Source organism: Eurosta solidaginis, chromosome X, assembly GCF_040869045.1.
Source record: "Eurosta solidaginis isolate ZX-2024a chromosome X, ASM4086904v1, whole genome shotgun sequence".
In the NCBI taxonomy this organism is placed as follows: domain Eukaryota; kingdom Metazoa; phylum Arthropoda; class Insecta; order Diptera; family Tephritidae; genus Eurosta; species Eurosta solidaginis.
In genome coordinates this window covers 57990428-58016060 of record NC_090324.1, presented here as the reverse complement: position 1 = coordinate 58016060, position 25633 = coordinate 57990428, and the positions used below count along the sequence as shown (strand labels likewise).

The window sequence follows — 25633 nt, the reverse complement described above, 5'->3', positions numbered from 1 at the left end:
AGAATTCCGCTCACTGGTACCAGCAGACCAACGGCAAAGACAAAAAAAAAACGCACATTCATACATACCCGTGTATAGAATGTAAAATTCCTATGAATTGAAACAACGGGAAATGTAAGAAGTGATTTTCCGTTCTTTCATTTCATTTTTTACTACGGCGTGGTTTGGAGTAATAACTCAACAAAAATATTAGTTCGGGTTTCAAAATCCACACGCATAATTTGTACAAAATCTTTAAGCACCTGACCAGGGCAACTCAGTACACGACAAAAAGCTGTCATTGCATTTGGACGACAAGGTGGCGATACAACACGCAACTCAAAGAATTGTTCCAAAACTAACAAATCATCGGCACTCAATTGGAATGGTTGCTTGCCATCTGGGGTAGGCGGTGTTGGTAAGTGTTGTGCTTTCAAATGTAACGATTCCATATGCAATTGATTTAACATGACCTGAAATTGTAAACCCTCCACCTTGAACAACACCATACCCCGTTCATTAGAGTTGAGTGTCGTTATCGATTCATCACCTTGTATATGACGTTGTAGCATACGACACATAAATACACAGCCCAAAAAACGTTCCAATGGACTAATTTCAGGTCCAGTAATATCTTTATTGGGATGAGGACTTGAACGACAAAGTGTTTCGAGTGCTTCGTGCATTAGCAGCGTCGGTGTTGCACCTGCCCAAGAACGATTGGAGTGCACACGTGACATTGCCGATGATGTACTTACGTTGCCACACGTGCTTCCGCTTGGTTTGTGCTCTGGACTTTGTCCAGGACGCGGTGATGGACGCGGCATAGTTGGGGAATTCAGTCAATTTGTATTGGCTGGTGACATTGCGGTAAATGGTGAATCCTGGTGACCTTGCATATAAAGTGTATTGGGACCCGGGCTATGTACCATATGTGGACTTGGTTGTGGATTGAGTGGTGATGATGGCATTAGACCACCGGGTGAAGGATGCGGCATATGATGTGCTGGTGGTGAAGTTAAGCTGAAATTTGGATGGCTTTGATTGCTACCTGGAACACCACTACCACCACCTCCGCCACCAGCTGATGGATGAGGACTTGCAGGTGTATGTGGATTTGAGCTAGGTGGCGGTGTATGCGGTGCCGGGAAACGTAAGACGCTATCGCGCGGTGATTGTGGCCCACGCATACTACCACCGCTTGTAAATGGCGAAGAACCGCCAGTTCCTGCGCCCGAAACACTACCAGGACCACTGTAATTATCCTCCATACCCATTGGCGATGGTGGATTATCATCTTCACTTTGAGATCGTTCACGATAGACGGCATTTTCATCGACATGTTTCAAAAGGAAGCCTTTCAAGCCTTGTATGGGCGTGAATTCATCAATTAGATTACTATAAAAACGTGAATATGCACCATCTCTAATTGATACTAAACGTCCGCTGCGCATGCGTATCTCCAGGCAATAAATAGCTTGATATGCCAAACGTATCAAACAGGGTGATTGTGGAAGAATACAGAAAGACAAGATGGGTACTTGTGGACGCGGTATACCCAATAGCGGTATGATGGGCAACTTTGCAATTGAGCTCAGCGGATTATACGTTTCATGAAGTATTTGTACAACTTGTGTGAAATTATGTTGACGATTTAAATGTGAAGCCAATTGATCACGCATCATTGAATGAGTATTAACTGCTGAGATGCCACCCACATAAATTAAACGAAAACCATTCGATTGTGCACACCAATAAATACTGCATGTAACTTCTTTTTTTTTTTTTTGGACCATAACCCAACAAAAATTCTTGTAGTTATATGATTTAACGCTAACCACCTCAGTTAGATTTAAACGTTTATTTTTATTCAGTACTTCCTGATTTGGCAACGGATCTACTTTATAGGCAAGCACAAAATCTATTGAACGTACACCATCCAAAAGGAATAGCGTTTCATTGAATTTAATTTGTGGACAACAGTCTTCTTGATCTTCTTCATTAACAAAATTACTTTCTACTATATTATTATCAGTCATTGACGCTAACGGTGTTGTTATAGATTTTGAGCTATTATTATTTGAACTACCTTTACGTCGATAATGCCGATTATTTGCGTCGAGACGATTGCGTTGCTGTTGCGTTGACTGTGCATCGAGTATTACACTCGTTGAGTGTGACAGTTTTCTTTTATCACCATACTTGTGTACCTGTCCTTGCAAAAGTGTGTCATCACGCTCAAAATTTTCATCCCCGCCACCACCATCGCCCTTGTCATCATGATAAATTCGCTTCTGTTGGGTCGAGCATTAAATTTGAGATCTCATTGCGGGTAAGAATTTCAGAACGTATCTCATCGGGCAGGAAGAAAGCAGATTCCAAATGGGTTTTCGGTTGTAATGCTATTAGATTGGAAGCTGGCCCTGGATACACATGATGCCCGGTATATAGCATTGGCGGTTGAGCAGATGGAATTGGTGCTACCACCGATGGGGCGGCATGATGTGCGCTAACTGGATCAACAACACCATTACTAACCACAACATTTGTATTGGGGGCATTTGTATGGTTGGCAGTTGGGTAAAAGTAAATTGTGCCACCTACATTCTCCTGATGTACACTCGCCGGCAGCGTTGTTGGGATAGGAGAGGCGTGAGGTGTAATACGTGGTGGAGACTTTCCATCGCCAGCACCACCCGTTATGTTACTCGGCGATTTGTTTCGTAGCATTGTACCACGCTCTTTCATTGGTGTTGTCATGTTGACGTATGCTGGGTTGCCAATTGGTGGCTGGGTTGTCGTTATTACACCATTCACTAAAGCGTGTGCTGCTGATTGTGTTTGTTGTTGATGCTGTAGTTGCTTTTGTTGCGCTACAGCGGCAGCAGTTGCCTTCTGTAATCCCAAAAGAGATGAGGGATTACCATTCCCCGACTTTGTGCCTGACGGATCGATACCACCACCACCTACGTTGACACCAGTATTGCCAAGACCATTACTAAGCATTGGTGCATGATACATAGGGTGCATAGAAATTAGGTGACGAATTTATGCCCGTTGGAATGAATTCGGGTGATTGCGGAGTAACCTGAGATTTCTTTACCGATAAAGGCGAATCCATGTTAAGTAGTGGGAACCCCGAGTTAGGATCGTAGGTTGGTGCTGGAATATTTCCCCGTTTCATGTATGTTGCAAGTTTACTTTCGGAAGGAATACCGTTCGATAGCGGATAAAAAATAGGATCCATTGCAGCTAGATCTGCTGGGAAAAGTTATTTAAGAATGTTGACATTTTTCACCGCAACACTCATACGAGCGAGGGGACTTGCCCGTGGCGGTGCAGATTTCCGCCGAATTATGTTCCTCGTTTTTGTTTTTGTAATCGTGGCTGTATTCGGATTGACCGTCGTTTAAATTTATTTGTTTTCGATTCCTTTTTGTTATTATAATTACTTTCTTTTAATGTAAATTCGATTGGGATTTATTATTTCATTTGGATGCTTTTAACGACGTTGCAGCGCAATCGCCGCATATTTACGGTTTATGGTACGTTACCTAGCGAATGTTCTGGCCATACCATTTTGTATACATAGTATATATGCATGCATGTACATGTATATATGTATGTATATATGCACAAATTATTTAGTTTACTGATGTTTGCCTCGCGTGACTTTTTCACTGCGTCTTCATCGAAAAACTTTTCCTTTTTAAAAATCTGTCAACATACATATAAATCATACTAGCAGAGATATACGCATACCTGTCTAAATTAGGCAAAATTTTCAGCAAAACTACGTACCTGTTGTTACATATGGATCATGGTATGGATATAATTAAAACAGTTTATTAACTTAATAATCCTTTAAAGAATCAATAGATTAGCAATGTAGACAGCAAAAGGGTTATTGATTGAATATTTTCTCATTAACAAAATATTGGTGGTTTTCGTTTAAACAGCTCAGATTCTACCTAAACTCTATTTTTAGAAATGCGGACCTAAAACTCATTTCATTTTTTCCATAAATGTTTTTCGTTATTTAATTTCTTTTCGAATTTTTGGTATGTGCCTTGGGCCGATGGCATGTGCGATCTGTGGCAGACCGTGGGTCTGCGTTAGGGTTATGGTGCCCTCGCTCGGGGTGGGCGAGTGGATTTTGGGATGTTTTTTTTTTTTTTTTGAAAATGAAAAAAAAAAACAATAGAATTCTGTGGCAGATGTGGGATCTGCGTGAGGGCTTTTCTGGTATCCTCGTTATGGGAGAATGAGTGAGTGGGAAGATTTCTGGTGTCTTGTGCTGGCCAGTGGGAATTGTCTTCTTGCAGCCAAGAAGGTCCCTGTTACCACAACGAATTGTTGGTCAACTCTGATGCAAGTAGTCCTCTGCTTCCTAGATCCGCTGGATTAGATTCCGAGTCCACGTGAAGCCAGTCCTTGCTACCGACCATATCGATGATCTTAGTGATTCGGTGTGCGACGAAAGTTGATCAGGAACAGGGCGGCTTTCTTATCCATGCGAGTACGATGGTTGAATCCGTCCAGAGGTGAACTTTTGCTGGTCCCAGATGAATGTTTCGGAATATTGATTCCATGATTTCTGCAAGCAGCACGGCGCCGCATAGTTCTAAACGTGGTAGCGAGATGGTTTTCACTGGCGCTACTCTGGTTTTTGCTAAAAGTAAGTGTATGAAAACCTGATCGTCTCTTTTCACGCGCATGTATATCGCTGCCGCATATGCTTTCTCGGAGGCGTCACAGAAGCCGTGGATTTCTATGTCGTCTTCCGGTGAAAAATTTACCCACAGCGGTATCCTAATGTTATCTATTTCGCTATAGTGTTGGGTGAAATTATCCACCGTTTTAAAGTAGTTGGGGAGACAGGTTCATCCCACCCGGTGCCCTCTAACCAGATGTTCTGCATTAGGATTTTTGCTACTATGACCATTGGTGCAAGCCAACCTAAAGGGTCGAAAAGTTTGGCTATAGCGGATAGGATTGCGCGTTTGGTGATGTTCTCGCCATTCTCTAAAACTCCTGCGGTTAAGTAAAACATGTCTGAATGCGCGTTCCATCGTATTCCGAGTGCTTTCACCGAGCTAGCCTCTTCAAACGCTAGGAAGTCCTCGCTGAGCAGATCCGTTTTGGGGATGTCCTGAAGGATTTCCTCACAATTTGATGTCTACTTGCGCAATGGAAAGCCAGCGGAGTGTAATGCTTTGCGAATCTCGTTTCTTGCTTTGATAGTTGACGCTATTGTATGCCCTCCAGATAAAACGTCGTCGACATACATACTTTCGCGTAATATACCCGATGCTATTGGGTAGGTATTTTCTACATCATCAGCCAATTGTAGAAGTGACCGTATCGCGAGGTAGGGGGCGCAGTTTACACCAAATGTGACAGTCTTTAGTTCGTAAAGACTGATGGGTTCGTTGGGGGATGTTCGATGGACAATTCTTTGAAATTTGGCGTGATTATCGGTCACCCAAATTTGCCTATACATCTTTTCTATGTCACTATTAAAGACAAAGCGATACAGTCGCCAACGTAAAATTAAAATAGGCAAGTCTGCTTGGAGTACTGGTCCTGTGTGGAGTATGTCGTTTAGACTAATGCCATTTGCTGTCGGACTTGACGCGTTGAAGACGACGCGCACCTTGGTAGTGGTACTTTCCGCCTTTACAACGGCGTGGTGGGGCAGGAAATAATTATCCGAATCGTCGGATGGTACATTATTTTTAATTTTTTTCATATGTCCAAGCGTTTCGTATTCGGATAACACCCGAACATACTCTTTCCCTAGCTCTGGGTTTTTCAGTAATCGCCCCTCATTTCTGAAGAATTGTGAACATGCGCGCTTTAGGGACGGTCCTAATGCAATCTTCTCAGGGTAATCCTGCCTGAATGGTAGCGAAACTGTATATCTTCCACTTTCATCACGTTTTGTTGTGTCCTTAAATAATTATTCACAATACCTTTCTTCTTCATTAAGCATTTTGTTTTCGGGAACATTTTCTACCTCCCAGAAAGCTTTTAATTGGTTGTCCAACGCAATCTCGTTGTAGAATGACATAATGCTCTTCGTTGGACTTCGTTGGTGCTTCGATGCGACCGGTTGGTATCCAACCGAACACTGTCTCTTGGGCCAAAAGTTTATTTAGTACATTCTTTTTCAGACCGCTCAGTATAATTTGGGGATATATGTCTCCTCCAAGTATGAGGTCTACATCTTCGTTGATGTAGAACCTCTTGTCTGCCAAAACCAAGTTTTGGAATGCCTGCATAGTCATGACGTTGATATGGCAGGATGGAAGATTCCCAGTGAGTTTGGCTAAGACTAGAACGGGTGTAGTCAGGCTGAAGCAGGCATCCACTGGTGAACGTAATTCAATTTTGGATGCTTCTTTCACCTGAGCTGACACCGAATTTGTGATGCCGGAAACTTGGGCATGCATTTTTCTCGCTGGCAAATTGATTCTGCGTTTCAGTCTTTCAGTTATAAAGGAACATTCAGACCCTGAATCAATTAATGCCCGTGCGGAGAAGTCGGTACCATTATGGCGGATGTGTACGCGAGCAGTTCCTAATAGCACGCCTGTGCTGGAATTGGCATGACAGGATTTTACATTCTGGTTCGCAGATTGTCGCGCCTGTGCCGAAGTTGTTGGGATATTATCCGCATCTTTGAAAGGATTGCGTACAGCCGTGTGCTGAGATGTATCCGCATGCAGGAGCGTGTGGTGGCGAGAGTGGCATTTGGAACAGTTGTAGGAACTGGTGCACTTCGTCACGGTGTGTCCTGGGGATAAGCAATTCAGGCAGCCACTTGTGGATTTATAAATTTAATCCTTTCTACTGGGGTTAATTCGCAGAAGCGTGAACAGTTGCGTAAACTGTGTTCAGGGGATTTACACATTTTACAAATTGATTTTATTGTTTGCTTGGATACCTTCGTTTGAAAGGCACCTAGTCTTTTCGTAGGGGTTTCTGACGATTGTCGCGACGCGTTTGGTTTTTGCACCTTCGAAGTGGCATGCCCTGTAAAACCAGACACTGTTTCAAGTGTCTGAAACCGATTAGACAGGAATTTATCCATATCCCCCCACTTGGATATTTCCATTTTATGGTCTATACTTTGCTCCCAAAGAGCCAGCGTGCTCTCTGGTAACTTGGTTGAGCATAGATAGGTCAGGATTGCATCCCAATTGGAGTGTCAATTTTGTGGCATTTGAGGGACGAAATACAATTATTTATATCATTTTGCAGCTTTTTTATTGAACTGCCACACTCACTTTCTACCTTTTTTAAGTTAAATAAAATTTGTGGTTGTGTGTTAACTAAGATACGTTTGTTTTCGTATCTTTCACACAAGTTTTTCCAAGCCATCTCTAAACCTTCATTTGTGAGGGGGCATTTTTTAACGATATCTTTTGCTTCGCCCTGCGTTTTGTTGTTGAGATGGAATAACTTTTCCACCCCTTTCAAACTAGAATTGTTTATATATATTGCCGTGAACAGGTCGCGAAAGGTTGGCCAAGACAGATAATCCCCTTTAAAAACTTCCGTGTCGCAAGCAGGGAGGCGAATTTTATGCGCATGAGGTTCTTGCTCAGGGTTGACGTTCTTTTCATCTTTCTTGTGCTTTTCTGCCTCAGCAGATATAGACGCTAAGCATCGCATGTAGATTGCGTATGCTGCTTTTTGCTTCTTTCTTACCGCCATGACGCCATCGCCTGACACCTCCTCAGATCCTAGTACCTAATCAAACGCAGACTTTACCTTCTTCCACAACGACCGCAACTCTTCCTGCTGTATCGCAAGGGTGTGTTTGCTATGGTCGCTTTCCGGAATAAGGCTGTACTCTGTATCAAACTGTGCGATTAATTCTACCAGTCTGATGTAGGTTTCCATGGTCTTATTTGAATTTATAAAGGAAATAATTGCCGATTAGAGAAATGGAACGATTTTGAGTAAAAAATACCTGCCCAGCCGTAAATAAACACTATTGAAATTCGAAGCTTTATTATTTATTTTTATATTGCAAACTTTTTGTCTCGGTAGCGACAACAACAGAGGTTTATTTTTCAACTTTTTGTCACAACAGCGACAACAAAAAGGGTTTATTTTTGGACCTTTTGTCACAGCAGCGACAACAGCAAAAGATTTAATTTCCAAATTTTTGTCTCAGCGGCAACAACAAAAAGGGGACCACTCGCCACCTCCACAAATAATGGGTGTATTTTGGTGAAAGTGAAAAAATGCGTGCGATATTGCAAAAAAAGCGCCAAAAAAGTGTAAAAAGTGTTTAAAAAGTGAAGTGAGCACCGGATTAATTAATTAAAGTGAACTTAATTTCGTGTTTGTGAAGTACAAAAAAAAACAACAACAAAAACCTATTTAGTATGGTGCGGAAAGTGAGGTTAGGTTGCCCTCTTCCTTGTGTTGTGTCTGGAAAACCTTACCACTGGTGGGGGGATAGACCAGATAATCACAAGGACTGAAAATAAAGGCTAACAAACCGAGTGATTTAACCTTTGAAATTAGAAAAATAAAGTGGTGCTCACTAAATCACTTCACTGTTTTCACTTTTATTTTCAATTTTTCGCGCACTGCACGGGGTTTTTTTTTTTATTTTGCAAAAAAAAAACAACACTCAAAAAAAAGTGGCAAGAAATATAAACTTACTTCTCTTTGTGCTGTGGCTCCGGTGGCTCTGCTAATATTTGTTGTGGCAAACAAATTTTTTGTAGGCAAAATGTGCTGTGGCTCTGGTATTTGTCTAATATAAAAGCTCCAATGTTTCCTTGTCAACAATTGGTGGCAAATAAATTTTTATTAGGCAAAATCCTTCGGCAAATTGTCTAGTAGGCAAAATTGTGCTGCGTTGTGGACTGTAATTTGTAGGTGCTTTTAGTTCCTTTTTCGGGGAGTAAGGACCAATGTTTGGCCTGGGTGCGTCTGAAACCGGCAATGGGTAGGCGCACACGGGTCGATCTTTGAGTAGATGGTTCGCTCAAAAGAAATAAAAGAAACAAAACGCAAAGAGGATTTCCTCGTTATAATAATGTTTTATTAAGAGTGTTAGGAAATATAGAGTGGATACAATATTACCTTGGTGTGGAACGTGACGATGGCGATCTTGGGCGATGTGTGCTGGTTGGCGGTCAATCGAGAAAGAGGCCGGTTATCCCGTTGAGGACAACCGCTAAGCCGCGAAAAAGTCCTCTGGTATTAAGGAGGGGAAAAAAGCCACACACACAACAGCCCCCACATATACGTGCATGGGTGCTGACAACCTGCACACACACCTTGGTGCATGTGCATGCATGCACACAAATGCGGCGTGTGTGTGGGTGGCTGGAAATCTTATTAAAACGTTAGGAAGGGGCGCCGTCAATCAAGTAAAAGTTAGGCCTTGGGCCTAAATACAGAGGTTGTTCAAATAAAAATAAAGGAAAAGAAATAAATCAAATCATTTTAAATTAAAAGGAACAGATTGCATCCTCAGGTGTGGGGTGCTACCCTCTATTCGCATAAATAAATATTAGAAGAAAAACTCGAACCATAAAAGAAAAAAGTGAAAATGCCGCTCACACGTTTTAATACATCAAGCGCATCGACAGTGTAGCAGAAATCTACAGGTACACAAAAAAACCTAAGGCTTCTGAAAATAGCACCATCGTTGTACCTCTGCCTGCTCCTGGTGCTCCTGCTGCCTCCGCCATTCCATCGACCGCTGTAACTAGTACTTTTGGCAATACATTGCCTGCTGCCACTACCTCTGCCACTATAGCGCCTGTTGTCACCGCAGCCAAATTTCCTGTCGCTGCTGCTGTTACTATAGCGCCTGTTGTCACCGCTGCTACTACATTTCCTGTTGTTACCGCTGCCACTACATTTCTTGCCGTTACCGCTGCCTCTGCCACTACATCACCTGCTGCCTCCGCCCCTACAGTGCCTGTTTTTAACGCTGTTGCTGCCACTGCATTGCCTGCTGTTACTACTACAGCTGTTCATCATAATTCAACCGCTGTTATTCTGTCCGATGCCTCTGGTGGGACCATCGTAATGTCCAGTTAGAATACTAACAACGTTGCCTGGTATGGTTCCACTCAGCCTCATATGAATGAATCCGCTGCAAACTATGCCATAAGCCCAACTATTGCATCTGACGTATCAGTTGGCCTTGAAGCCACACCATCAAGTGGAGAAATAAACCACCTTGAGAGCAGTTAGGATTTTGGAATCTACGTAAAGAAGTAATGGAGCTCCAAGGTGTAGTCCAGCAATTGGGGTCTGGCCCGGTCGTGCGCATAGGAAAGTACATCCATTTCGATAAACTTGATGCAGCTGTCCCGAAGTTTTGTGGCGACAATCACTATGATATAAAACGGTGGTTTTTACAGTTTGAAGGTTATGCTGATGCTAAGAACTACAATGAAAGACATAATTGCCTAGCATTGCGCCGATGCATGACTGGGACAGCGAAATAATTCCTTTTGGACCAAGGCCTAACGGATTACTCCACTTTGAAGCTTTTATTATGTGCAATGTTCCGCCGTAATTGCTCTCGACAGGAGGTCTATCTCCAGCTACGGTTACGCAAAGTAAAACCGTCAGAATCGTGTGTCAGTTATGTGGTGGCAACGCAGTCAATCGGAGATAATGGAGCAGGAGTTGGTAGACATTATAGTGGACGGAATCCCAGACAGCAGCAACAATATAAGGATCTTGTATGGCGCTAATACCATAAGCGAACTCATATGCCGAATGGAACGTTACGAGCAACGTCGTCGTAGCGTTGGTGTGCGCAAACCATTGAGCAAGGAGGTATCAAATACCGCAATAAAGGCAAACACTAGTGAAGATCTTTCCACTGTACGTTTTTTCAACTGCTCGCGATTCGGGCATTATCAGAGTGCCTGACGAAATCCGCAACGCCCAGCCGGACCATGTTTTATTTGACACCAACTAGGACATATGCATCGCAATTGCCCAAAGAAGAAAACCCAAACATCTCAAGTTGCAGCCGTATTCATGATGACTATGTTCCTTTAGAATCTCAGCAAGAAGTAAGTGTGGCCTTTTACGATAAAAATCGAAACAGATGTACAGGTTTTACAAATAGCATCTCTCTTTTCGATTCCGGTAGTTCTATTAGCCTTATGCAAAGATCAGTTGCTGAAAAATTTGTTAAGCTGTCATTTCGGGCAAAGCCTACACAATTCGTTGGCGTTGGTAAAAGAAGGATATATTCTTTTGGCACAGCATTGTGTGCAATTTATTTTCGTAAATTAATTGGAAATATTAATGTAATAATAGTTACAGATGAAACTTTAACTCTTCCGTTAATTCTTGTTCGAGATTTTTTGCAAAAATTTAACATTCACTTAATACAATTAAATGAAAAAGCAAATGAATTTAATAAAAACGTAAAGGGAAAGGTTCCTTCTAGAAATACTGAATTAAATAATGAAGATCCCAAAAAATATATATCTGATTCGATTATTAATAAATTTGTTGATGGTGATTTAAGTGTTAAATTAGATGGTAATAAGCCTACATTAGGTGAAGTATATGACAGATGTGATCATAATAAGCAGGACTCAAAAGAAATGGGAAATTACCCCTATGATATGACAGATCTGTTTGATTCAGCTGTGAAAGAGATAGGAGCAATAGATGAAAGTGTTTTTCAGTCGGAAATAGATATAGGGCCCAGTTTGGCTAAACGAGAAAGAGGGGTAGTAATGGAAGTGTTGTCTAGTGAATATTTATCGCCTACATCAATTGAAAAAAACCGTATGACTATAAAATGACAATCAGGATGATATACCTTTCTATTCTTTGCCACCTTCGTATTCTGATGATTTAATGAAACGCGAAATTATACGACCTAGTAACTCCCCTTATCGCTTCTGCGATTTTCCTGGTAAAAAAAAGAGTGGCGAAACTCGTATGTGCATCGATTACAGAGCTTTGAATAAGAAAACAGTACGCGACAATTTTCCATTTCCCCTAATAGACGATTGTATAGATTATATATCGGGGAAAAAGTGGTTCACTCTCTTGGACTTGAAAGATGGGTTCAATCAGTTAGCAATGGATGATGGATCTATTCCATTAACATCTTTTGTCACACCACATGGGCAATTCGAGTACCTTAGAATGCAATTTGGGTTAAAGAATGCACAGGCTAATTTTCAGAGATTTGTCTAGAACATCTTCCGAGACCTAATTGATGCAAAAGAAATCATTGTGTATATTGATGACATATTAATAGCGTCAAGTGATCTTGAAAGTCATATTAAGATCCTACGTAAAGTGCTTAGGAGGACTTATGAAAAAAATTTGGAACTTAAGCTTAGGAAGTGCAAGTTTTGCTACAACGTCATTGAGTATTTGGGTTATCAAGTTACTCCTTCAGGAATACAGCCTTCGAGGATACATATTAAGGCAATTGCGTATTACCCAGTTCCAAAGAATCATAAACAGATCCGCTCTTCTATTGGTTTGTTTTCTTATTTTAGAAAATTTGTCCCTTCTTTTTCTAAAATCGCTAAGGCACTCTTAGATTTACTACGCAAGGATGCTGAATTCAGGTTTTCAAGGGAATGTTTCAAGGCTTTTGAGGAATTACGCAATATTTTAGTAAGTTCACCGCTGTTAGCAATATATGATCGCAAACGTGAAACACAACTTCATTGCGATCCAAGCAGTCAGGGCTTTGGCTCTGTTGTCCTTCAAAAGCAGAACGATGGAATATTTCATCCAATAGCGTAATTTTCCAAAACAACGACACCAGCTGAGTCTAGATATCATAGCTTTGAGCTAGGAAACCTATCGATCATATATGCTCTCCGCAGATTTAGAATATATTTAGAAGGTGTGCCATTTAAAATCATAACAGATTGCAACTCACTCACTATGATCCTAAATAAGAAACAGATCAATCCAAGAATAGCTGAAAGTTTTTGACTATTCTATTCAGCATCGGGTTGGAGCTAATCTGGGCGATGTAGACGCGTTAAGCCGGAGTCCGTTGTTGGAAAGAGAGTACGATTCCATAAATTTCACTTTAAAATCCGATGAAAGCAGTATTAGCAGTCGTCAGTATTCTCAACTTGTAGATTCGCAACCCTGGTCTGACGAAGTTGAAAGTGAGTTAGTGGCCGCTGTAGACTTGGATGATCTGGATGTTTAGATCCAAATTCCTCAGAACCGAGACGAGAAGCTTAAGGAGTTCATGACCAAACTGGAGAAAGAGGAAGTCATAGGGTATGAACTAGTGCACGGTTTAGTGTGTAGGAGAATTGGCGAGAAGATTATGCTTTGCATACCTTCAGAGATGGCGGAAAATGTAATCCGCATAACTCACGAGAAATTTGGCCATTTAGGAACAGAGAAATGTTATAATCAAATACGCAAGGCTTATTGGTTTGAAAGTATGAGGGACAAAGTTGACCGGTTCATTAAGAATTGTCTTAAGTGTATTGTGTACTCTGCCCCAGCTCGTTCCAATGAGCATATTATGTTTAGTATTCCTAAAAAACCAATACCATTTGACACCATTCCCTTAGATCACTTCGGTCCCTTGCCATCGATTAAATGGAAACGCAAACATATTTTAGTCGTGACTGACGCATTCAGAAAATTTGTAAAATTATATCCGGTTAATTCCACGAGTACACAAGAAGTGTGCTGCTCACTAGATAAATATTTTTCTTACTATAGCCGCCCCAGACGTATCATAACTGACCGCGGAACTTGCTTTACGTCCCTTGAGTTTAGTGACTACTTGTCGAAAAGAAATATAAGCCATGTGAAGGTCGCAGTAGCATCACCGCAGGCAAATGGACAGTTCGATAGAGTAAATAGTGTCCTCAAGATTATGTTGAGTAAACTTACTGAGTCCGTGGAGCACTCCGACTGGAATGCCAAGCTGCCTCAAATAGGATATGCTCTAAAGAACAGTATTCACAGTACTACGAAAAACTCGCCTAGCGTTTTACTCTTTGGGGTAAATAAAAGAGGTAGTATCGTGGATGAATTTACCGAATCTATGGAAGACAAACTAGTGGATGAAACCACTAGAGACCATGAAGAAAATAGGCAAAAGGCACTTAGGAATATAGAACGTTCTCAAAAGTATAATTACCAATATTTTTTGAAACACAGTGTTCCCGCAAAAACCTATTCAGTAGGAGCTTTTGTAGTCATTAGGCACGTGGATACCACAGTAGGAAGTAATAAGAAACTCGTTCAAAAGTATAGGGTCCCGTATGTTATATATAAAGTACTACCGAATGATCTTTATGTCATAAGGGATATAGATAACTGCCAGCTGACCCATCTGCCATATCACGGCATTGTTGATGCTATGAAAATTCGTAAAAGGTGCCTGCCTAATAACGATAAACGAGACCACTTCAGTCAACAACTGCAACAGGTCACACAACCTCAGCCGATTGAGGTCAATCATTAAGTCAGATTGGCCGAGTTGCAATGTACTTATATTTAATCTGTCATGCCACCCATTTTATTATACCATGCATTTCTGACAGATGGTAAATGTCACCTGCTGGCGGAAATGCAGCCAACTTCGCTTTTGCTCTGGGGCCTTCTTCTTCCGGTGACAGCGAAACGCAGAGGTTGTTTTAATAAAAATTAAGCAAAAGAAATAAATCAAATCGTTTTAAATTAAAAGGAATTAGGAACATATTGCACATCAAATATTTGAATTGTAATGACCTAAAAAATCAAATGTTCCGGAGGCAAGGAGAGTGTTTAAACCCCCCGTCGCTACGCCCCTGACATATGTATATATTTTCATATCATATCAACTTGATATATGTATGTACATACATACTTATGCGTGTTGCCAAGTTAATGTAACATAGAGTGATTGAAGAGGAAGGTTTATATGAATAATAACATCCATTATTATTTTTTATATTTTACCACTAAAATACTGTTTTTTTGAAGTTTATATTTTGATGTATATATAAAAGAAAGTGCTGTTAGTTACACTATTTATTACTCAAGAACTGATGAACAGATTTGGCTGAAAATTGGTGGAGGGGTAGCTTAGAACAAGGAGACAGACATAGGACACTTTAATCCCGTTCTGGCTAGGGTCTTGAAATCAAAACGTGTATCTGGGTATCAAATGGAAGCTGTTATGAGTACTTTGAAAAGTCGCTTTTAATAATATTGGTGACTAGGGTCTCGACATATAGGCAAGAACTTGGACGCGGGTACCCATAGAATGTGTTTATAGAATATGGATAACAAATGAAAGGTATTGATGAGTGCTTTTGTACAGGGTAATTCTCATACCTATTTGTGAATAGGGACTCGAGATATAGGCCAAAACACTAGGATGTGTTTTTACATTATGGATGGAAAATTCAAGCTGTTGATGTGTGCTTTAGTACAGGGTAATTTTTATACCGCTGGGTGACTAGGGTCTCGAGGTATAGGCCAAAACGTGGACCGGGATACCCCTAGAATGTGCGTTTTATATGGATATCAAATGAAAGCTGTTGCTGAGAGGGATTAAGAGGAATTGGAAAGACTTGAAAGAGGAGAAAAGAGGGAAGGAGAAGGAGAAAGAGACTGAGAAAGGGATAGAGATAGAGTGAGACGAAGATAGAGGTAAATGAAGCGAAAACGACGGAGGGAGGAGTGAATAAAAAGATTAAAAAAAGTGAAGAGGAGGGAGGGCAGAGTTAGATGGAAAAAGCTTATTAAAATTTATGCAGATAAACCAAATTTAGGGCGGAACAACGTCTGACAGGTCTGCTAGTATAGATATAGATTAAAAAAGAAGATAAATGTAAAGACGAATTCATTGAAAGAAAGATACTTAATATACATACTTATGTCGCGACTTCATAATTAAATTTATAGAGTAATTAAGGCAACGCTTGCCGCAAAATATAGAAAAGCTTAGCAAAATAGAATTCTTTTCGGTTGAAAGCACATTGAGAATTGCAAAACCTCAATTGTTTTCATATTTCACTTCACAAATGAAAAAAATAAGAATAGCGCTGATGAAATAACGAGATTAGAAATGCTTCTTACTTTCTAACGATACCTTACCGCCAAATGGCAAAACAAAAGTTAAAAAAAACGTATTTTTGTTATTAAAAAATATAAAATTAACTATAACACCAGTTCTATTTATGTACCTCTCCTGTACTTTTTTTTTGTAAGTTTGCTGTACTTTTTTATAACTTTGTTTAAGTTTGATTTGAAATAAATGTGAAAACTTACATTGAAATATTTACATACATATATTTTTAGCTCTGTTTGCAACGGGCTTTGAATTTTCTTGAAGAAGTTTAGCAATTTCTAGCTCTTTTTTTTTTTGTAGAATCCAGCCCCAAAGAAACTGTTTTCTGGCAACACTGATGCTTGTCATTGCACACAATTTAAAATTTTGGATTTTGCTACGCTTTCTTTATACATAATACTTTCCAAATAAATAAACGATTCTGAATTTTGAGAATAATTTAATGTTTTTCTGTCATATGATTACTTCCCAAATTTGGCTTCTGAGACATGACTTCTGAATTTGGACTTCTGAAAATTTAGTTCTGAAATTTACGTCTGAAGTTTGTCCTTCTGAAATAAGGGTTTTGATAAATGTTTTCTCAAAATATGTGTTTCTGAATTTTGCCTTCTAAAACTTGACTTCTGAATTTGGACTTCTGGAAATTTACTTCTGAAATTTGACGTCTGAATTTTGTACTTCTGAAATAAGGTTCTAACCAATGTTTTCTGGAAAATGTGTTTCTGAATTTTTCTATGTATAACATCACCAAATTGGGTGCAGCTCGAACAAATAATTATATCGAAGGGTGGCTCAACGCCATTCGAAGTGCGTTTGGGACACACCCCAACATACATATTTAATTTCATAAACAGGCAATGCCAGAAACAAAACCGCAGCAATTTTCAACTGTAGGCGAGCCATATCGAAAACGCAAGAAAAAAAATAAAGACTTTGACCAGCGTTTGTTTAATATTGTAAATTCATTTGAAAAAGATAAACTCGAAAACCATATAATTAAATTATACTTACCATTGCACACAATTTAAAATTTTTTGATTGTACTGCTTTTTACATAACTAGCAGGCCCGTCAGACGTTGTTCTGCCCTAAATTTGGTCTATCTGCATACATTTAAATAAGCTTTTTCCGTCTAACTCTGCTCTCCCCCTCTTCACTTTCCCTTAATCTTATTATTCACTCCACCCTCCGTCGTTTCCGCTTCATCTATCTCTATCTCGTCTCACTCTATCTCTTTCTCAGTCTCCTTCTCCTTCCGTCTTTTCTCTTCTCTCAAGTGTTTCCCATACTTCTTCATCCCTTATTGCCAGTCCCAGAGGGTGGTATGTATTTTGTTGCAGTCCCATTCCGAGTCCCAGTTCCACTCCGTGTCTCAGTCCCAGTCCTAGTCCTAATCCCAGTCACAGCCCGTCTCTGGTCTATTTCCCGGAAAAAAGTATCCTAACTACTAATATTGGCAAATTTATATACCAAATTTAAGGCAAATCGAATAGGACATATGTAAATAGGTATGTGGGTATTATTAATTCATGTCTTTATTTCGGCTTCGCATGCATATTTATCAGTTTTTCCAGGTTGATGCGACTAAATCGAATATGACAATGAAAATTACTTTAAAGCTCTAAGCAACAGCTTTCATTTGATATCCATATTACACACACATTCTAGGGGTATCCGGTCCACATTTTGGCCTATATCTCGAGACCCTAGTCACCCAGCGGTATAAAAATTACTCTGTACTAAAGCACACATCAACAGTTTCAATTTAATATCCATAATGTAAAAACAGATCCTAGTGTTACCCTGATCCACGTTTTGGCCTATATCTCGAGACCCTAGTCACAAATAGGTATGAAAATTATCCTGCACTAAAGCACTCATCAACAGCTTTCATTTGTTATCCATATTCTATAAACACATTCTAGGGTACCCGCGTCCACATTTTCGCTTATACGTCGAGACCCTAGTCACCAAAGGGTACGAAAATACCCCGTATCAAACGACTCATAAACAGCTTCCATTTGATACCCATATTATAGAAGCTTATCCCAGGATTACCCAGATCCACGTTTTGATCTCAAGACCCTAGCCAGAACGGGATAAAAAGTATCCTATGTCTGTCTCCTGGTTCTAAGCTACCCCTCCACCAATTTTAAGCCAAATCTGTTCATCCGTTCTTGAGTTATAAATAGTGTAATTAACACCACTTTCTTATATATATATACATCACATTAGAAACTTCATAAATAACAGTATTTCTCCACTATTTAATAGATGTTATTATACATATAAACCTTCCTCTTCAATCACACTTACGTGATGCTATCAATGAAGATTCTAATATTAATATAGGCCAAAAAGTTATTCCATCGTTATTTACGGGCTCAACGCGTTATATGTAGGAAATAAAATAATAAAAAAAAAATGTTTAGGTTAAACGGTTTTATTGAAAACAATATTTACATCAGGTAATAATAATACTAAAAGCTAGAAAATAATTACGGAGGTCCTAGGTACTAGTTATCACACTCCTTATCAATCTAGGGCGCTTTTATTTAATTGTCTGATCAACGCCCTAGATTGATGAGGAGTGTGATGACTAGTACCTAGGACCTACCTAATTATTTTCTAGCTTTTAGTATTATTATTACTGCATGTAAGTATTGTTTTCAATAAAACCATTTAACTAAACAATTTTTTTAAATTATTTTATTTTCAAGTTTTTAGTCTTTATTTAGTTGCCTATTATTTCCCATTATATTTAGTTCATTTAGTGACTCATTAGCCGCGTTTTTAACACGCGTATATCCGTTTACGCTTAAACTTTATATGGACTGCTAAGCGACAAACTTTAAATACACCTCTGAAATTGCTGCGCATAAATTTTGTCCTACTAAATTTCAATACGCATTATACTCAGATGTAACTGAAATTTGTGTCTTTGTTTCACCCTCTACACTAATTCCATGTATTATATGTGTGTCCACAATTCATCGCAACTAATTCAGCTATATGTTATACCCTATGGCCATCAGACCGTTGTGCCTCCGCTTTTCGGTACACCCTGTTGCTGTAGCTAGTTGTTTAACCACAGCCGCTTGATGGGTCTCCTAAGCATCATCTAAGCGAGGATAGGCGTTTTTTTCACGCGCAAACGAAACGTATACGCGTGTAAAAAAAAACACGGCTATTATTACTAGGACTCTTTCCTGACAATTTGTTACAATCAAAGTCCTCAATATATAATCCTTCCAAAGACTTTAATCGACTCTGCGCCACGTATTCTTGTCCCTCCTCCAACTCCAAAATATTTTGATGTCACTTCCACCGGACTGTATGTAAAATTTGTTCCAAATATGAGCCAAATCGGACATCATAGGTCGCTTTCTATTCATGTATGTATTATGTGTTCCCAATATGGACCAAATCGGACCCCAAATATGATTTATTATAGGTCGCTTTCTATTCTTGTATGTATTATGTGTTCCAAATATGAGCCAAATCGGACCACAAATATGATTTTTGTGAAGGCCAGAGCAATAATTTTTTTTTACTAATGATAATTATTGTTATTTTTTAATTTTTCTAAATTTGAAAACTACTTACTATTCCAAAAACAAAATACAATTTTTCAAATTTAGAAAAATTTAAAAATAACAATAATTATCATTAGAAAAAAAAATTATTAGTGTCTGGCCTTGAGCTCGATTCGAACCTTGAATGATTTATCAAAAGGCCGATAAAAACAAAAACAATTGTTAATAAACCATGAGTACTTGGGAATGTCAAACAAAGTAATTGACAATAAACAAAAATCCAGCATTATCAGTGATTTGCACCAGATGGCGCAACACTGAATAAATATAGTTGGTAAAAAGGAATAGAAGTAGCAAATTTGCCAGTCAAACAAACCACCGCTCTATAGCTAGCATGCCTAAAGCGTACTGATGATGAAGGCTTAGCACCCTTCGAAATGGATCTATCTGCGCAGCTATGGCAGGTTGTCTGAAAAATTTTCTACTTATTATCACCTTCACAGGAAATTGTAACCGTTTATATTGGAAAGCCATATCCGTTGGAATCATAGGTATGCGGGGCAAAAACAAAATACAATTTTTCAAATTTAGAAAAATTAAAAAAATAACAATAATTATCATTAGAAAAAAAAATTATTGTTCTGGCCTTGAGCTCGATTCGAACCTTGGGTGATGATAAAACTAAAAATGCTGTGTATTCGGAAGTACTTTAAGTAATAGAATTAAATAAATACCACATATATATATTCAGAGTAATTCTCTTTTCTAATATCAATAACATATCTCACGTATAATTTGTTATTATTTTGTACAATAAGCATCCGTTTTGCGAGCAACGTCGCACACGGGCTTCTAGTATATGTATATAACCCATCTGAGGTTACCCTGGTCCACATCTTTCATATCTCCCAAACCAACTAAGGTAAAAAAGTTAAAAATACCTTGCATTAATATCTTCGTCAATACCTATAGTTTGGTACTCATATCGCATGAACACATTATAGAGTTATTCTGGTCCACTTTTTGGTCGATTCCTCGCAAATTAAGTTGGATATTCAAATTAAATCAACTCTACATTAAAACCCTCGTCGATACCTATCGTTTGGTACCCATATCGCATGACCACATTTTAGGGTTACCCGGGTCCAGATTTTGGTCGATATCTCCAATCGGTTCAGCCGTTCTCCACTTTTGCGGTCCAGAAAAAAAACGGCTTTCAAAATATATATTAAATAAAAAAATAAAATAATAAATAATATATCTATAAATCTTATCAAATAAACTCGCTAAATGCCTTGTATGCACATAATTTCACACAGAATGCTCCGATTTTAATTCGGTTTTTTTTGCATTTGAGAGCTTGGCTACGTGAGATAGTGCAGTTAATATAATTTGAAGGTATATATTATAGGGGCGTGGAAAATTGCCAAAATGTAGTAAAAAATCATAAAATTTTTGTTTACTCAGCTATAACTCATAAACGGATGGATGGATTTAAAAAATTTTACTTTTCAGTAAAACTTTGAAATATTTGCCTTCGATATGCATAAAAAATACTTGATTCCTTTCTTATATCAGCCAAATTGTTTAAACAAAAGTAACATTTTTATCAAAAAATGCGTATGTGTGTTTGTTCGCTGTGAACTGTCCGCGCTAATTGCTTTTGAGTGAGGCTTGATGCGACAAATACATACGTACACATATAGCATTCGCTACGTTATTTAACTTCGGGCGTAGGTTTATAAGTATGTATGGATGTACATCACTACATCGTATAATACGCCAATTACACGGCGTTGTGCCAATTACCAATTTGCACAAGTATTCGTCCGGTGTGTACACTGGTTGCGCTATTTGCGCAGAGAACTGCGCTAAAATCAAAACGATTTTGATATTTACGCATGACTGCAAATATTGCACATGCTTTTTTCTTCGTGTGTGGTCAATCTTACACAGTTTACCTGTGGTTCCTGATAATATAACATCAGTAATTATTGGTTAAAAATGTTAATATCGAAGGCGTAAGGACCATCTGTAGCTTGTAACAGGAATTCACACAAATTTAATAATACATAATAATTTTTTATGCAATTAGAACACATGTTTCATCTGTTGCGCTAGTTGAAAAATGAATATTGCGCAGTGCTGCAATGAGTTGAGTTGGTCTTGCAATTAAAATATATATTTTATAAATACAATGGAAAATAAACGCTTCTGGTGCAAGTTTTTCGACTTATACCGTGAATTACCAGCACTGTGGAAAATAAATAGTGATTTTTTATACAATTAAAACACTTGTTTCATTTGTTGCGCTTCTTTAAAAATGAATATTGCGCAGTGTTTTTGAGCCGTGTATGTCAAAATTTTCATTTGTACAAATTCCGTCGTTTTATATTTGCGCATGGCTTTTGTGTCATGTATAATGGGCCGTCTAAAACAAAGTCGCTTTTTCTGTCCCTATGTCCCTTTGAATGGTTAAACCTTTAAAAATACGCAACGGATTTTGATGCGATTTTTTAATAGATAAAGAGTGATTGAAGAGGAAGTAAGGGATGAACATATTTGGCTGAAAATTGGTGGGGGGTAGCTTAGAACCAGGAGACAGACATAGGCTAATTTTATCCCGTTCTGGATAGGGTCTTGAGATCAAAACGTGGACTTGGGTAATCCTGGGATATGTTTCTACAATATGGGTATCAAATGGAAGCTGTTTATGAGTTCTTTGATACGGGGTATTTTTCGTAACCGACATATAGGCGAAAACTTGGACGCGGGTAGAATGTGATTATAGAATATGGATAACAAATGAAAGCTATTTATGAGTGCTTTAGTACAGGGTAATTTTCATACCTATTTGTGACTAGGGCCTCGAGATATAAGCCAAAACGTGGATCAGGGTAACACTAGGATATGGTTTTACATTATGGATATCAAATTGAAGCTGTTGATATGTGCTTTAGTACAGATTAATTTTTATACCGCTGGGTGCCTAGGGTCTCGACATATAGGCGAAAACGTGGACACGGGTGCCCCTAGAAGGTGTGTGTAATATGGATATCAAATGAAAGCTGTTGCTGAGAGGGATTAAGAAGAATTGGAAAGACTTTGTCAGAAGAGAAAAGAGGGAAGGGGAAGGAGAAAGAGAATGAGAAAGAAATAGAGTGAGATGAAGGTAGAAATAGATGAAGCGAAAACGACGGAGGGAGGAGTGAATAAAAGGATTAAGAAAAAGTGAAGAGGAGGGAGGGCACCGGATACCTCTAGAATGTGTGTGTAATATTGATATCAAATGAAAGCTGTTGCTGAAAGCGATTAAGAAGAATGGGAAAGACTTGACAGAAAAGAAAAGAGGGAAGGAGAAGGAGACTGAGAAAGAGATAGAGTGAGACGAATATAGAGATAGATGAAGCGAAAACGACGGAGGGAGGGTGAATAAAATGATTAACAAAAGTGAAGAGGAGGGAGGGCAGAGTTAGACGGAAAAAGCGTTTTAAAATGTATTCAGATAGACCAAATTTAGGGCGGCACAACGTCTGACGGGTCTGCTAGTATAGATATAGATTAAAAAACAAGATAAATATAAAGATGAATTCATTGAAAGAAAGATACGTGATATACATACTTATTTCGCGACTTCATAATTAAATTTATAGAGCAATTAAGGCAACGCTTGACGCAAAATATAGAAAAGCTTAGCAAAATAGAATTCTTTTCGGTTGAAAGCACATTGAGAATTGCAAAACCTCAATGGTTTTCATATTTCACAAATGAAAAAAACAAGTATAGCGCAGATGAAATAACGAGATTAGAAATGCAGTGTGAAAAATACTTCTAACTTTCTAACGATACCTTACCGCCAAATGGCAAAACAAAAGTTAAAAAAAAACGTATTTTTATTATTAAAAAATATAAAATTGACTACAAAACCAATATTATTTATGTACCTCTCCTTTACCTTTTTTTTGTAAGTTTACTGTACTTTTTTATACTCAGTTGAGCAGAGCTCACATAGTATATTAACTTTGATTGGATAACGGTTGTTTGTACAGGTATAAAGGAATCGAGATAGATATAGACTTCCATATATCAAAATCATCAGTACTGAAAAAAAATTTGATTGAGCCATGTCCGTCCGTCCGTCCGCCCGTTAACACGATAACTTGAGTAAATTTTAAGGTATCTTGACGAAATTTGGTATGTAGGTTCCTGGGCACTCATCTCAGACCGCTATTTAAAATGAACAATATCGGACAATAACCACGCCCACTTTTTCAATATCGAAAATTTCGAAAAATCGAAAAAGTGCGATAATTCATTACCAAAGACAGAAAAAGCGATGAAACTTGGTAGGTGGGTTGAACTTATGACGCAGAATATAAAATAAGTAAAATTTTGGACAATGGGCGTGGCGCCGCCCACTTTTAAAAGAAGGCAATTAAAAGTTTTGCAAGCTGTAATTTGGCAGTCGTTGAAGATATCATGATGAAATTTGGCAGGAACGTTACTTGTACTACTAAATATATGCTTTATAAAAATTAGCAAAATCGGAGAACGACCACGCCCACTTAAAAAAAAATTTTTTTAAAGTGAAATTTTTACAAAAAACTTAATATCTTTACAGTATATAAGTAAATTATGTCAACATTCAACTCCAGTAATGATATGGTGCAACAAAATATAAAAACAAAAGAAAATTTAAAAATGGGCGTGGCTCCGCCCTTTTTCATTTGATTTGTCTAGGATACATTTAATGCCATAAGTCGAACAAATATTTATCAATCCTTGTGAAATTTGGTAGGCTCTTAGATTCTAGGACGATAACTGTTTTCTGTGAAAAAGGGTGAAATCGGTTGAAGCCACGCCCAGTTTTTATACACAGTAGGTCGTCTGTCCTTCCGCTCGGCCGTTAACACGATAACTTGAGCAAAAATCGATATATCTTTACTAAGCTCAGTTCACATAATTACCTGAACACACTTTGTACTGGTATAAAAAATGGCTGAAATCCGACTATGACCACGCCCACTTTTTTGATTTCGAAAATTACGAAACATGAAAAAAATGCCATGATTCTATACCAAATACAAAAAAAGGGATGAAACATGGTAATTTCATTGGTTTATTGACGCAAAATATAACTTTAGAAAAAAACTTTGTAAAATGGGTGTCACACCTACCATTATTAGGTAGAAGAAAATGAAAAAGTTCTGCAGGGCGAAATCGAAAGCACTTGGAATCATGGCAGGAATACTGTTCGTGGTATTACATATATAAATATATTAGCGGTACCCGACAGATGATGTTGTGGGTCACCCTGGTCCACATTTTGGTCGAAATCTCGAAAACGCTTTCACATATACAACTACCACCACTACCTTTTAAAATTGTTATTAATACCTTTAATTTGACACACATATTGTACAAACACATTATATAGTCGGCACTGGTCCACCTTTATGGCGATATATCGAAAAGGCGTCCACCTATAGAACTAAGGCCCACTCATAATACCCAGATACCCATATCGTACAAACAAATTCTAGAGTCACCCCTGGTCCACCTTTATATCGATATTTCGAAAAGGCGTCCACCCATAGAACTAAGGCCCTCTCCCTTTTAAAATACTCATTAACACCTTTCGTTTGATACCCATATTGTATAAACGTATTCTAGAGTCATCCCTGGTCCACCTTTATGGCGATATCTCGAAAAGGCGTCCACCTATAGAACTAAGGCCCACTCCCTTTTAAAATACTCATTAACACCTTTCATTTGATACCCGTATCGTACAAACAAACTCTAGAGTCACCCCTGGTCCACCTTTATATCGATATTTCGAAAAGGCTTCCACCTATAGAACTAAGGCCCACTCCCTTTTAAAATACTCATTAACAACTTTCATTTGATACCCATATCGTACAAACAAATTCTAGAGTCAGCCCTGGTCCACCTTTATATCGATATTTCGAAAACGCGTCCACCCATAGAACTAAGGCCCTCTCCCTTTTAAAATACTCATTAACACCTTTCGTTTGATACCC

At 38.6% G+C, this 25633-nt stretch overlaps 1 protein-coding gene and 1 pseudogene across 2 annotated transcripts in view; both read right to left on the bottom strand.

The window, feature by feature from the left end:
- Positions 1-25633, bottom strand: part of LOC137235468 (uncharacterized) — a 718941-nt gene that overhangs the window by 673671 nt on the left and 19637 nt on the right. The window lies entirely within an intron of this gene.
- LOC137234954 (mediator of RNA polymerase II transcription subunit 14-like) lies at positions 143-3000 on the bottom strand (annotated as a pseudogene).